Below are 15,730 nucleotides of genomic sequence, written 5' to 3' on the forward strand. Positions count from 1 at the left end.
ATGTTCAAGTTGCAACGAACGGCGCCAAATCGACTCTCCGGTCTTCGTATACACTCTCAGCTACGGTCGCTATTTTTTCTTCACTGCGTGCTGGACGTGGTCTATTCGGTCGAATTTTATCCAGTAATGAATGCTGGGTCTCTAAATAGGTGATGGTGTTGTGAACAGTACGCTCAATAGGTCGATTATGTTGACCATAAGTTGAGCGAAGCATGCGAAACACAATTTTTGTAATAAAGTTGAACGATTTGTAAACGTTATTCAGGATTTCCATTATGAATTGCCAAAAAATACTGAACAAAACTAACATACCAGCTTGACACGACTCACGCGTGATTTGTCAAAAAAAAGCTTTCGAAAAAAGTACCTATACTTGGAACACCCATTAATTATTAAAAATAAAAAAAGCAAGAAAAAACGTTAACTTTGGTAGTACCGAAGCTAGATTACCCATTTCGCGTATATACAGACGGATATATAGCAAGGCATGGCTAAATCCACTCTGCTGGTCATACTGATCATTTATATTAAAATTATATATGTTGATATGGTATATTTTAAAACTTCTTGGTGTTACAAACTTCGCGGCAAACTTACTAGACCCTGCTCAAGGTATTATAAATGAATAGTTGAATATTAAAAATTAAGAAAATATTTTATCAAAACAAAAGGAATTTAAACACTTAAAAACGATTGCTGAGTTCTTAGGCGAGTTTATCTTATTATTTTCTGTATTCTTTTTTGATTTAAATTTTTTGTTATACAGTACACCAACTTTGTTCCAATTACTTGATTATTCTGACATATAAACACATTGCTATCGAAATAAATGAAGATGCGATAAAATATTGATTACGTGCGGAAGCAGAAACAAATCATCGAAATGAATGATTGAATAACTGAATACAACAAATACCATAAAAATCACCAGAAACCATAAATCATTAAGAACAATAAAAAAATGTCTGTCGCGTCGTTGAAATAGGAGTAGATAAGATTAATAGATGATAGATACATACATTTAAACATCACGTTTATTACATATGGAGCTTCATTTCATACAAATTTTCATATAATAAATGCTTGATAAGATCAATAATTAGACCTTTTTATGCAAGCACCACGATGTTTGTAATAGTATATAGTAGACATATGTACAATCTGAACAATTTTGTATGATGGTAAGCGCGTTTTTGCCTGCAACACATATGAAAATGTGCGGGAATATCGACATTTGTGATATAAAAGGAATGCAGAAGTGTTGACAAGATTTCAATATTACAATACTCATACATATATGCAAAATACAACGCCATATACATAGAAATCAGGGCCAAACACTCACAAGCCACGGTATAATGTGAAATTATATATTTACATATATAAATCTGTGGATTCGTACGTATGAATGAATGTATGCGTGTACTGGAATCGTTGCGTTTTGTACGTACAAAAAGGAGTCATGCAAATGCTTTGTATGAGCATGTTTGCTAGAAAGTACTAAATCACCATTGTGCTCATTAAGCTGTGAACCAACTGTCGCTTTAGCTCCTTCTTCTCTTTCTTCTCTTGCTGTTGTGGTTTTTGTCGTAGTCTTTTGTATGTTATTACTTCGGGCGGTTGAATGCTCATGCGCTTGAATACTAATGCTTTTGCGTGTCAGCTGAAGGCGGTGTTAGCAAATCTAGATCCCGTTAACTAACACATACTAACTTCGGAAAGATATATCTACATACGCGTGTAAGATATCTGTCTGAGTGCGATGTTCGCATAGCCAAGACCGGCTACCAATTTTGAAATAATTGTACTTGGTTAAACACGGCACTAGCGGAATTACGTGGTGATTATTAAATTTTATTCACAATCCCCCCCTCTAGTGCCAAATTGTATTTGCATATTTTATAACATTTGCGTTTGCATTTTGAATTTATGGATGCAGCTCTAAGCAATGTTGATGATATATTATTGTAAGTAATATACATTGTAAGTACATATGTAACATAAAAACTCTTTAAACGGCTACCAGTTTGTGTAAGACTCCTTAAGCCACAAGTAAGGCCAATAGTTGAACAAAATGTGTTTTAAATTGAGAATTTGTTGCACCAACAAGATAAACACACACCGTCTCACAGCTGTAAAAACTATACTGCGCTCAGACTTTTCCATTCAAGTTCACCATACCACTTGCTATGTTGTTGTTTTTAACAATCGCTTTTGTGCAGAACCGTTACAAACCCACCCATTGAAAGTTGACTTTCTCTTCTACATAAATATACAAGAAAACGCAATTTTCCTCTACTGTTTGTAGCCAACTACTAGAATGCATAGCAGAGGTGATTATGCTCTTTATGTATCGGTGTTAGGGTTAGTATTTGTATTGTTGCACACGACATTAAAGTGCAATATCATGTGCTCGAGTACATATATTCTTCCTTTGTTAGAAATACTAAAATTTTTTTTTTTGTTGTCGTTTAACAATAAAGATTTAAAGCGGATTAAATACAACTTCTGTACAAGAATTTTTAGTGAAACCAAAATCTTAACAAAGCAAATGCGATTCGCTGAAATAATTGTTAAGCAAATACCTTTGTTTATAGTGGGTGATCCAAGGAGAGGTACTTTTTTCAATAGCTTCTTTTTTACAGTTATTAAGTTCATACCTTAGTAGTTAGAATTTGAACAAATTAAGTAAAACATTTAACTTTCAATGCGGTTTCAATAATTATTTATTAGTTTATAATTTAATTTAAGTAGAGAAAAAATTGATTATTTTTTCCGATAAGAAAATGCTAGAGTTATAGAGAAAGGATATATGTATATTTTTAGAAACTACGATATTTAAACTATTTTGGCCAAAAAATTTAACGGTTTAATCCTTTCGCATTAATAAAGAAAGCTCGCAACGGGCTGATTATAGGATGATGAGCGAAAAGCGGAGAGAATATATAAATTGATTTTGTGATATTGCACGTGGAAATATTGATAAGCGAGCACAGAAAACATACAAATTAATATATATTTTAATAAATGTATTTTTGGTGCAGTTAAAGTGTTTTTCAAGCGATTTACATACTTTTGTTCAGTTATACGACTTTCAAATTTTTTCGACACTTAAAGGTATCGTTGCTGTAAATTAAGCAGAACCTTGAATTTTTTGCTTTGTTTAGCCAATGCCAGAACTGGTTAAACCTTGAGCAAATTTTCCAAAAGCAAGAAATGTGGGGATAAATGCGAGAAAACATAAATTATGCAATATATAGCTCAACAATAACAACACTCGCCGCCTAGGTATCACTGTGTGTGGGTGTAAATTGTTGTAAATGCAGTACAGTTAGCTGACTTTAAACGTTAATAAAGCATTAATTGTGTCCCTTAACACTCACTTAATTTGCGTGGGCTCAAATTAATCATTACAACAATAACAACAAACACTGAAAAGCAGAGAAGCGTATAAAGGAGCGGAGAAAGCGTCGAGTAATATAGCAAACGGTAAGAGAATGAATAAATTATGAATGAATGGCGAAAGAAACTGAATGAAATCATGCATGGCCAAACGGAAGTGTTAGAGGAAAGGAGATTGGAATATAAATTAATGAAAGTGAGAAACACTTGATGAAGATAAAGGTTAGAACGATAGATATGTTTAAATATGTTGACGGTAACTAATGGCGAGATTTGTGAAAGCTCGTTAACGCACACGAGTGTAAATATTTTGGCGTGAAGTTTGTAATTTTCAAAAGGAAATTTCGGAGACTTCGGAATTTGAAATTTCAAAATTTAAATTTAATGTAGCTTATTGTTTCTTTAATTTATTTCTACAACTTGTTTACAAGAGTTTCATACGATTTACTAATTCCAATTGTTTATTTACGCTATATTTTTTTATTGTTGTGGGTGCAGTGCACTAATTTGACGTTTAACAAATTGAGTGCTGTCTAAAATTTGCAAACAAAATTGAAATAAATAATAAGTACATGGGTTCGGGTAGCTCTCAGTAAGTGGAAATAATTAACACTTGTGAAATTTCAGAAAAAAAACGCGAAACAATTATTTACAGTATTTGTAAACATACGCAAGTACAAATCCCTCGGTTTGTATGTGTCACTTCGACAACGTAGATTAATTAGGTGACTTCGCTTCGCATGAAATGAGCAGCTGGAAACATTTTTTCAATTGCATACCTGAAACAAATGTAGAAAACGATAAGATTATTTTATTTTTTGATTTTTTTTATAATTATTTTTAGCATTTGCTTGAAAATTGCAAAATCTTAAGAGGATATAGATCTATAATAAGCAATTGTTTTGGTTTTGATGATAAATACTTGGTGTATAAGTCAATGTACGCAATGAAGTGCTTAAAATAATGTGAGTTGTTGAATTTATCGTTACTTTTTAAAATTTTTGATAATATAATTTTTTGGTTTTTAAGTTTTTTACTAAGTATTATATATATAATTTTTTATCACACTTAAGTTCCTGTTGTGGATATACACCTTCTTAAAAAAAACATTACTTTAACTCTGAATGGACTAAAAAACAAAAAAAAGAAGAAACGTTAAGCTATAATACTCCTCACAAAATATTTCTCACAAGAACTTTAATCGGTCAGGTTGTATGGCAGCTATATGCTATAGTGTTCCAATAGCCGACAAATGAGCAGCTTCTTGGTAAGAAAAGGACGGGTGCAAAATTGCAGATCTCGGAAACTGAGGGACTAGTTCGTATATATTTATATAGACAGACAGACGGACAGACGGATAAACAAACATAGCTAAATCGACTCAGCTCGTCACGCTGATCATTTATATATAAACGTAGTTCTTTTTAGTGTTACAAACATCGTGGAAAACTTAATATACCCGGTTCAGGCTATAAATAATGACTATTTACGCTAGTACTCATAAGCTCAAAATTAGCCCTTACGAAACCACAAGGATTTAACATCAACAAAAATCCTACCCGAGAATGACTACAACAAAATACGGGAATATAACATCTGTTATCGTTTACTTATTATCGATATATTGCTATGCACTTTAGAGAAGCGCTCGTTGCTATTTTGGATAGACGCAATTAAAAAAACCTCAAACTAAATTTTATTTTCAGAAACTAGATAAAATTACTTGAATTATTGACTCACAAATTTCTACCATATAACGTTTTGTTAAAATAAACACACGTTCGGCGTTATTAATTAGCAAAAGTCTCAATTATTGAAAAAATAAAAACAAATCAGCTAAATTAATTTTACTTGAGTTTACAAAATGCGGTGAAAGCGACAAAAGAACTGATGTCTGATGAAAATGTTTACAAATACAATTTTCACAAGAAACTATAGCAATTTATAAAACATTCATTATATAAGCTCACTTGTGTATACATATAACCATGTCCTATATAATTTGACTCAGAGAGCTAACGTTAAATGTATATGGTAAGCGATGTCCACATAAGAAATGACATTGAAGAAATATGTAGGTTTAAAAGTGAAGTAAGAAAACACTGATATTTTATAACTTAAATGTTTTAAGAAGCATACCAAGTTTGAGTTTTGAGAATTAAAAAAAAATAATAATAACAATAAAATTAAACTGTACTACAAGTAATTGTATATTCAGTACAATTTTTGAAAAAAATTTTTTTTAATATTTTCGAGTTATACTCGCACCCCGACGTCGCTAAAAACAGATCCTCGACTGCTGTAATGAAGCAGACCTTCTCCATGAATGAAATCTTTAAAACTTCATACCAAAAAATATTGTCCGTACAATGACCGACAGTCAAAAAACAATATGAACAAGTAAGGAAGCTCCAAGTTCGAGGGTAACCGAACACCTTATACTCTCGCAAGGTAAAGTGATATATATGATTATATTTTAATTAAAAACAGACTTCAATACTTGTCAAGATCAACTTCTTCCAATTGCGGCCATCGATCAATACCGCGCTCCAATGACAGAAATGGTGTCACCAGCTACATTTCGAAAGAAGTACGGACCGATGATTCCAGCAGACCAAAAACCATGCTAAACTATTAATTTAGGTGAATGTAATGATTGCTCATGAATAATTTGTGATTTTTCTTTGCACCAAAATCGACAGTTTTGTTTATTTACCGCGCCACTCAAACGACCATAAAGTGGCAAAAGCACACGAAAAGTTGCAATTGGGAACGATAACTTTGATAATAAATAAATAATATTGAATAATTTGTAAACGTTGTTTTTGTGTATATCTTTCTTAATGAAATTGTGAACATTAGTGAATACAATGCAAAAAAATTACAGATCATGGCATATTAAAGATGGTCGAAACGATACATGGAAATCATATCATCCCTATCGGGTTTCCCAGATATATAGATCATTAAAGAGAGCCTCAAATGAGGCCTAGTTTTGACAATTTATTCTGTGAGTCTGGAAAAAGTTAGCTAACTTCAATGTTCGTATTATTAGTGAATAAAAACTTTTTTTATAATATTTCATTACAATATGGCGGCTATAAAGCCAATCTTTGGAATCTTCGTGTTTTTGCATGCACTTTCCACAATAGGTGTATAGTTTTTCATTCCAATTTTACTTACTAGGTATATACAAATTTGAAAATTTTTGTTTTGTTTTTTTTTTTCAAATTCTCTAGGACAGACACGGCATGGCGTTAAGTGCGAATTGATTGCTGGTTTAGCAAATTGTCTTCGACCCCAAACTACTCAACACAAGAAATTGGAGGTAAACCTTGTGCAGGCATTGCTATTTCTTATTCAGCATGGAATTTTCTTTTTAACATAAAACACATGTAGACAGACATCAATTATTTATTCCACTTAATTGTTTCGAAGTTTGTATATAAATATAGAAATTATATTCTTCAACTTAAATGCTACACATATTTATGTTATATATGTACGTACATGCGCAATTTTATGAAAAATTTTGTCTAACTGCATCATTGACGTCATTCGGTGTAGAAAAATATTTTCTGAACATTCAGAATTAAGACAGAAATAGAATAATCTGCGCCTATTTACACACTATACTCACAACTTTAACCAAAGCCATTTTTCTCACTCACACATTCACTAGTTATGTCTATGCACAGTTTTTTTTTTATAAACGCCCCCTGAGTTTGCAGTTTTTGCCCTTTAAACCGTGCTTAAATCATATTGCTTTTCCCATGTACAAACATGGTATTTGATGACATTTTGTATTAAGCCCGAAAGTAAGTTTGAAAAAGTAATGTCCTTTTTGTATCCATAAAAAAGAGCCGTCTGATTTTTTTTCATAAAAGCTTTTCTTTAAAAGTTACACATGAAATGCTCTGAGCATTCATACAAGTGATTTATGGTATACAATACATTCGGAGTTGCTCATACGACATGGTGTACATTTGATGCATCACTTTAACTAAGGTCGCTTATTCTTCTATATAAATGAATATGTATAGCTTAATATGTAAATAAGCTTTGGAATTTGTTTCTGGACTTGTCGGTAAACTTTGATTAGAAAAATATATTATGTACACAATCACACATATCTACATACATACATTTCTTCGATACCCAAGACGGTAGAGAAGGGTATGCTATAATCCATAGACAATCTTTTAAGCCTTATTTTTAGCAATACCACTATTTATAACTAAGTAAGTATGTATATATATTTACTATTCTTTTTAAAGCTTTTGCGTAACGCAATTCTTATTTATGCTAAAAACAGTGGTCTTTGAAGGCATATTACCTTCAATTTAGTTAAGTAGCCATTAATGCTAAAAGTAAATTCCATTTGGAGGAAATGAAGAAGATCACATGTGAAAGATTCGATTTGAAAAATCTGTTTTGTGGTTTTACCGACTCCAATAATTATGGAAATATGAAAAATGAGAGAGTAGGCAATATTTATATAACTAGCTTTAAGTGTAACGTAATATCGCAAAAAACAAATTACGTTCAATGGCCACAATTGCAATCAAACTAAATACCTTTACTGCAACACCATTACCGATATACAGCAGAAAAAAGGCTAGAAGACAACAAGTAATTTACCTTTTCGTAGGCGGGAATTGCTGACCTCACTTGCGTGCGTGGGTTCGCCTCTTTTATGTAGTTCGATATGAGGAATCATGTATTTACATATATATCTACATACAAACGAATCTACGTATAGCGAATATATCCACCGTGTACCATACTTGGACATATTGGACATATGTAGATATATATATACACATGGGAAAGCTAAAGTATAAAGACAACTGAAGGACACATTGTCCTTAGTGGATGTGTTATTCAACAGTTTGCTGTCAGGTATTTGCATTTAGTGTCGATGGACAAAAGGATATTTATTTTTGGTGATTGGTTTTGCTACTAAAAAAAGCGGTAGTGCAATGGTATTGAGGGGCATCTACAAATGTGTATATTTGCATGATATGTTGCAGATCGATATATATATATATTTGACATGGCAGTACGTATTTAATAGAAAAATCATATGCGAATAATGCAAAGAAACTCGTTACACATAGTTTATAAATACATACATTTTTGAAAAGCGAAGGTTTTCCCAATCGCAAACATCTAAAGTGTATTTGATTACATTTACATACGCATATCAGAAACGTTTATAGAATATTTTAAGGCTTTGTTTAAAATGCACATATCTACGTGTCTATGTGGATGTGTTATATGCCATGAAGCTTTAAGAGATTGTAGTTTTGTTTAACTTTATTGTATTTGTTCAAGAAAAATTATATTTGTATGTTTGTGTATGTATACAAAACTGTTGAATACCCAAAATCAATTTGTGTTTGCATAAATAAAGTTTACACATATGTATATACACTTTCCCCAGGCATATGTTAGGATTTGCCCCAGTCAATATATTCCAGATGTGTGTCTGAGATTTTGAAGTCAAATATTAACATATATAATGAGTTATATATTTATTTTCCTACAGTTAATTTCGTTCTTCATGTAGCAACTTGATTTGACCATCTGCACAAATGGTGCCAACGAATAAACTCAGAATATAAATAAAAAAATTTACAGATAAACTCATTCTCTTCATAATCTGTATTAGTTAGTTACCTCTTTTAAAATTTCTTTCAATCTTAAGTATTTAAATTTTTCTACAATTGCCCGGCACTGATGCATAGGGGATGGTTGACCTTTGCGACAGAACTTGACCACTTCATCGTGCATTAAATTTACAATTCATGACGAGCGAAGTTTATTTCTCACTTCCACTTTTATCTCAAGGAAATCAAATATTTCAGCACATTGCAATTTAACAATCAAAATATTGCATTTGAATTTCTAAATTAGCTATAATTTATTGCTTTTCGTCACTCACTGGGAACTAACTCACCAATCCCATGTGGATTAACACAATCTGCTTGAGAAGAGAGCAATTCCTTAATTGAAACTATGCATAGACTAACTTCTCAATTTCCGTAGCACCCTTATTTATAATTGTTAAAATATCAAATTTGATAATTTAAGTAAAAATGATTAGAAAAGAGGAAGAGCTGTACACACCCACAAATATTCATGCAACAGATATTCCAGAGGGTGCTGTCCTAAACTGTCGAGTAGCTGCCTCATCTTTTCATTAATTTGTATTAAAATTTTCTTTGGTTTTCAATATTTCTGATGAGCACTTCTCAATATTAGCGAGCTTGCGGTACTTGCAGTGCACAAAGTAGTTAATTTATTATCAGCTCGCTTATTGTCACTGCCATGTGCCATTGCGTTATTTCCACTTTCTTTCTGTAATGGCGAGTTACTAATTCAGTAGAAGTGCAGCGAAGATATCCATTAGGGTCAAATAAAAAGTTCTGTAGAAAATTAATTTAATAATTTGAGCGTATATTTTTAGAATAAAAAAAAGTACGTTGTGCAAGAAAAGCTCGACCTTCAAAAAATAGCAGTCAGTTTGTCTAATTGTTCGCTAATAAAACGTAGTCTACCTGAATGCCGCTCAAATTGTCAAGCAAACAAAAACCAGTTGGTTTCTTAAAAAAACAGCTCTTTAACTAATTTGTTGCAGTATTTAAAATACGTATAAAAATTGCACATATGAAAAATATCGCATGCAAGAAATTTGTGGCATGACAGAAAATTTAAATTTGATAACAAAAAAGCAATAAAACAAGCTTTAGCACTTTTGTTTGAATAAAAAATTTAATTAAATTTTCGTTATAAATTTAAGAAAAATTTTATTATAACTTATTTATGTAATTTATTATGAATTTCTAATAGGTATTTTAGCAAATATTTGGACTCTCTTTCATTACATTTTTATTTTCAACGAGTTTACCCAAATTAACATATTTGTCGACATTTTTCTATTAAATTTACAAATAAATTATTGCTCACACAAAAAACAAAAGCTGCTAGGTCTAGTTCACAAATAAAGAGGTATAAGAATGTGGCACTCTACACGTGTATGATCGCAACAAACATTCGCGCTAAATCGTATTCATTACTCATCGCTGAAATTTAAGCCAAACCACCGAGTTGTTGGACACTAGGACGCCAGTAACTTTTCTGCGGCAAAGTTGAATTGATGTGCGCGCCGTGCGATTAAACCGGTTTTAATCTAGAAACCAAGAAAAACAAGATTAACTACGAAAAAACCAATAACATACAAAAATTTACAAACTGTTTGTTTTTGTAATTCAAACACAAATCAGCTAAATATTTAAATTCATTTATTTCTTTTGTTCATTCATTGTTTTTTGTACTCTTTGGTAAATGAATCGCTTTTGGCATTTAAGGCTTCTAGCAAACGCCAGACATGTACGTGAGTATTATTTTATTAGCGTTGACTATCATTTAAAGAATTTGCTACACGCGCTCACTGGCCAAATTTAAAATGTAATAGTTTTTGTTATTTAAGCGCGTGCTTTTAACCAAATCTTTTATGGCTTTCAAGTTAAGTGCTTCCGTTTGCTTAATTGAACAAATTATAACAAATACGATGCGGCACCAGTGTATGTATGTATGGTATATAGCGAATAATTAATGCAGCGAGGTGACTGCTGCTCATAAATTATAGTATTTGTAGACAAGTTGTCATACAATTTTTCTGTTGGTTTTGTTGTTTATTTTTGTTGTTTACATTCATGGTCAAGTTACCTTATGTTTTGTTGTTGGTTTTTGTTTATATTTATGGTCATATTACCTTATGTTTTGCTATATTCAAAACAAAATATAAAAAAATATAAAAAAATATAAAAAGATATAAAAAAATAAAAAAAAATACGTGTGGCACTCAGGGACTAAGGCGGTAAAACTATTGCATAGCATTTTTTATTAACTTATGTAATTATAATTATTTATTTATTTTTTATGCAGTATTTTTTTTTCTTTAATATTAATTCAAGTTTTTTCTTTCATATTAATTCAAGTTACATTTTTTGGCATGGTGATCGACAAGAAAACAACTTTTTTCTTTTATTAAATAAATGAAATTTAATATTTTTTAAAATATTTTTATTATCTTACAAAACATGTTGGTTATTCAGGAATTTCTATCATTGAAACTATAGATTTATGGTAACTAACATAAAAAACATAAGTTTGAGACTTCTTCTTTTAATTATCTGGAAAATACTGCGTCAAAGGTGGTATATATATATTGTTGTGGATTCTAGTGGAAAATTTTAATAGAATTTTGCGGATCTAGTGAAAAGTTGTCAAACTTCGAACAATTATTGATAAGCTAGCACATCCTATTGGTTTGTAAAATAATTGTGATTCACTGAGAAAATCTAAATATATTCAATCAGAGAGATCAAATTTAAAAAATTGTGTATGTGAGGAAAAAGTGATTGGAGGCGCGGATACCTTCATATTAGGCGTTAGACGAATGTCATTCATATTCAACTAATGATTAAGAAAGCACTCAATTTCTTTATAATATCGCACATATTGACTTACGCAAACTGTTTAAAGTCACTGTAAGGTACAAAATTTGTATATCAAGCATATGGACCCCTGTGAAACTAATAACCCGATTTTACACATATTCGAGGCAGAGCTACTGTATTATCAGGAATTTTCATTCCATCTAATTTTCATTAATAAATGACAAAGATTGACCGATATTTTCCGAATAACGTCAGCCAAAGGCACTGAGATATTCAGAATCCATTGGCTTGAAATTTCGTAATCCGATTCCGACAATTTTTGGTTCCGAAATGGCATATTTTGTACGCGTTATTTATGTAGACCGGTGTCTTAATTGATACTTGATGCATTGTAAATGAAAAGAATCGTATGGAAAGTATGTAGGTGTGATTGCAGTCTAATTTTGCCCATTTCAACAATATAACATCAGCATGTCAGGACATTTTATACACCAATATTGGTTGATATTGCTTAAGTAGTTGCCAACATATGAAGTATTATTGAAAAGTCGTCCGATTCCCACTTTTTAATATATTCTTTTAATATATGCTAATATAGGCTAGAAAGACAACTTTCAAGCTAAACTGATGAGCAGGAGGCCAGCTACAAAGAGAAAAATGGAGAGTATATAAGCATGCATAGTTTACATATTACACTTAATAATGATATTTGGAATAAGCTTAATTGCGAAATACGAGATAATATTTCGATTTGGGAGACTTCGAAAAACAGACGGAAAAATTATTTCTTTACTTATGACTAATTCTCTTCAAAAGAATTAGTTTGCTTTAATATCCTGCCGAGTATTGTAATGTGTAATTTTTGGAATGTCATAAATAACAAAAACTTTATACGTAGCTACTCTCCAATATTTATGGATTTTCGTTTTCCTTACAGACAGGAATGGCTGACTTAATCAGGCGTGAATACCAGCAGTATTTAAGCAGCGTTGTATGTATGTATGTTTATGTGTATGGTGTTGCCTGAATAACTGTGTTCTGAAAATATCAATTTGTTTTTATTAACTTACGAAAATTGCTGAACTTGGCTTTCAGTAAGTACATTACAAGTACAAACAATATGCGAGTTTTATATATATGTGTGTAGGTATGTATGGTAAATCCATACATAATATGTAAAGGCAAACTGTTAAAATGAAGCCTTCTTTATACACAACTTTTCTCTCCTTCCTACTTTTCTAGCGTTTCTTATTACTACCATTACAGACAACACTTTACTTTCGCCGCCACTTTATTGCTTTTCATATTGTCTGCTATTAGCCGCCCTTTTAGTTTATCATAAATTATTTTTAAATCGCAATCTGGCAATGTCCAGTGGCAACAATGCTATGCGTTATTGTTTTCTGATAAATCTGCTAGTGGAACAAATTGCTATTGTAACAGATTTGTATGCCTTGGTTAGGAATTGACTTATGAATACTAATAGAAAGTGCTTTTAGTTTTCAAAAACACCTAAGATAAAAATTAAAAAAAATACATCCTAAGGTGGTTTTATTGAAATTGAAATGTCTATCTTGGTTTTTTATTTGCTATTGTAACACACGTGGTTATATGAATATTTTTATAATTAATAAGCGCTCAGGAATACATTCTAACTGAAGCTTTATTTATTGCAAGGAATAAAAGCTATGCAATTTAAAATCGGAAGAACATTTTTTAACAATTAATTGGAATAAAAACAAAATAAAACGTTAACTTCGGTTGCACCGAAGCTATAATACACTTCACAAATGCAAAAGATTTTTACAAAAACTTGATTTTGATCCGCCAGTTTGTATGACAGCTATATGCTATAGTGATCCGAATAATTTCTTTGGATATTGCATTATTGCCTTATATAATAATCCATGCAAGATTTCTGGAAGATATCTTGTGAAATGAAAAAAATTCCCATACAAGTACTTGCTTCCGATTGTACAGTTTGTATGTCAGTTATATGCTAAGTGGTCCAATATCGGCAGTTTCGACAAATGAGCAGATTCTTGAGAAAGCTTGTTGAGAAATCTCACAAACTGAGGGACTAGTTCGCGTATATACAGACAGACGGAAAGACTGATCATTTCTCATATATGCGAGTACTTTGTAGGGTCTCCGACGTTTCCTTCTAAGTATTACAAACATAGTGGTAAAATTAATGTAAGCTGTTCAGGATATAAATATGTTGTACTGAGTTTGTTTCTTTAAAAAGTCTTTCATCATATATAGTTAGTTCATTAGTCAGTAAACTGAGTTTTATTTATTTCCCTTTTCTATTAATTTGAAGATCACAAAGTTTTTTAAATACATTTATTCTGTATATTTTCTGTAGACAAAAGAAAAACAATTTTTGTTTTGAAATTTACAGCTTCGGCTTAACTTTCAGTTGAAGTGTTTTAAACTAAATTTTTGTATAAATTTCGAAATTGAATTCATTCTTATCGATGTATATGTTCGAAAAAATCTGACTCTTCTCAAAATGTTTATTTTGCAAATAATAACTGTAACCTGACATTTATAAAAAAAATGTGTAAATATTAGCACAAAATAAAGAGCTTTGGTTAATTTTCTGAGAGTGAAGTAATTTTATATTGAACTCACCATCTGCTAATTAATAGTCAAAAGGTTCCTTTCTTCATATCAGGAAGTCGAATTTGTAATTTATTTTCCATAAATGGCGAATGTTCAAAAATGTTAAAATTTTTTTTTGTTGTTTTGAACACTTTTGAACTTTTTTTTCGGTATATAATTTTACAGCTCTAAATTTTACTAACATTAAATATTATATTGTATAATAATTTAATTATCATGTAAATTATGTAACAACTGCAATCTTCAAGCTCAAGATTTTATTCTGATATCCTCAAGATATGCATTTTTCTGGATTATTTTAGCACGTTTAACACGAGGTATTTGCAAGAAACTTGTTTGCGAGCGTTAAGGCCAAAAAACAAGGACAAATAGAACATATGTATATATAATAATATTTAAATTACGATTAATTTGTTTGTTTAAATTTTATTTGAAACTTAATAACACCTTTCAAAAATAGTTTTCATGTATAATTATTAAACCTATTAGCACTATTGACATTTGGTATTACATTTTTTTGTAACCAAACTGCTAAAATAATTTCTTTTTGACAATTCTACACACTATATAGCTCTGAAGCACCGTTTTATGTATTTATTGCAATTTTCCCTTAAATAAGTATTTTTTAAATTAACACAGTTTAATAAAACAATTTTTATGTCGTCATATTTTTTTATGAAATTATTTTATTAAACTGATATATTACTATAGACGACCAGTTAATATTTTGTTGCACCATATTTGTTTATATATCTTTCAAATTCCATTTATCATCATCTTAGCAAATATTTTCACTTCACAGCTTTTTTCTCAGTAACTTTTATTTAAATGCTTCTAAATGAATACCAAAATATGGCGCAAAGAGCACACAATTAATTTGATTACTCATGCACTTTCAGCTGCAGCCACTGACCTGTTTTTAAATATTTAGCGATTTCATTCTGAATTAGGCACAATAATCGAGTCAAATATATTTCGTTTAAGCAAATTTGTAAAATTCCACAAAAGCAGAATTCCATTGAATAAATCTCAATTAAAATTTAATGAACAATTCGCGACTAAGAACCAGCGCTTGTTGCGGTCAATTTGAAATTGTCGTACGACGCATCGAATGAGTAACCTCCAACCGAGGAATTCGAAGTGGAAGCCATCTACTTATTATTTTTTTTTAATACACCTGTACTTGTCACAAACACAGTACTTTTCGATCGAAGTTCCTATACACGGCCGGC

General features: G+C 30.9%; 1 protein-coding gene across 1 annotated transcript in view; it reads right to left on the reverse strand.

Moving 5' to 3' along the window:
• Positions 1–14,884, reverse strand: part of LOC118679718 (growth hormone secretagogue receptor type 1-like) — a 28,489-nt gene extending 13,605 nt beyond the window's left edge. Inside the window, exons 1-2 of the mRNA XM_070106089.1 lie at positions 14,508–14,884; positions 4,073–4,181 (exon numbers count right to left, since the gene is read on the reverse strand). The gene's annotated coding sequence lies outside the window, so the exon portion shown is untranslated. The remainder of the gene's footprint in view (positions 1–4,072; positions 4,182–14,507) is intronic.
• Between the last annotated feature and the right edge of the window lie 846 nt (positions 14,885–15,730).

The sequence above is a fragment of the Bactrocera oleae genome, chromosome 2 (assembly GCF_042242935.1).
Source record: "Bactrocera oleae isolate idBacOlea1 chromosome 2, idBacOlea1, whole genome shotgun sequence".
NCBI lineage: Eukaryota > Metazoa > Arthropoda > Insecta > Diptera > Tephritidae > Bactrocera > Bactrocera oleae.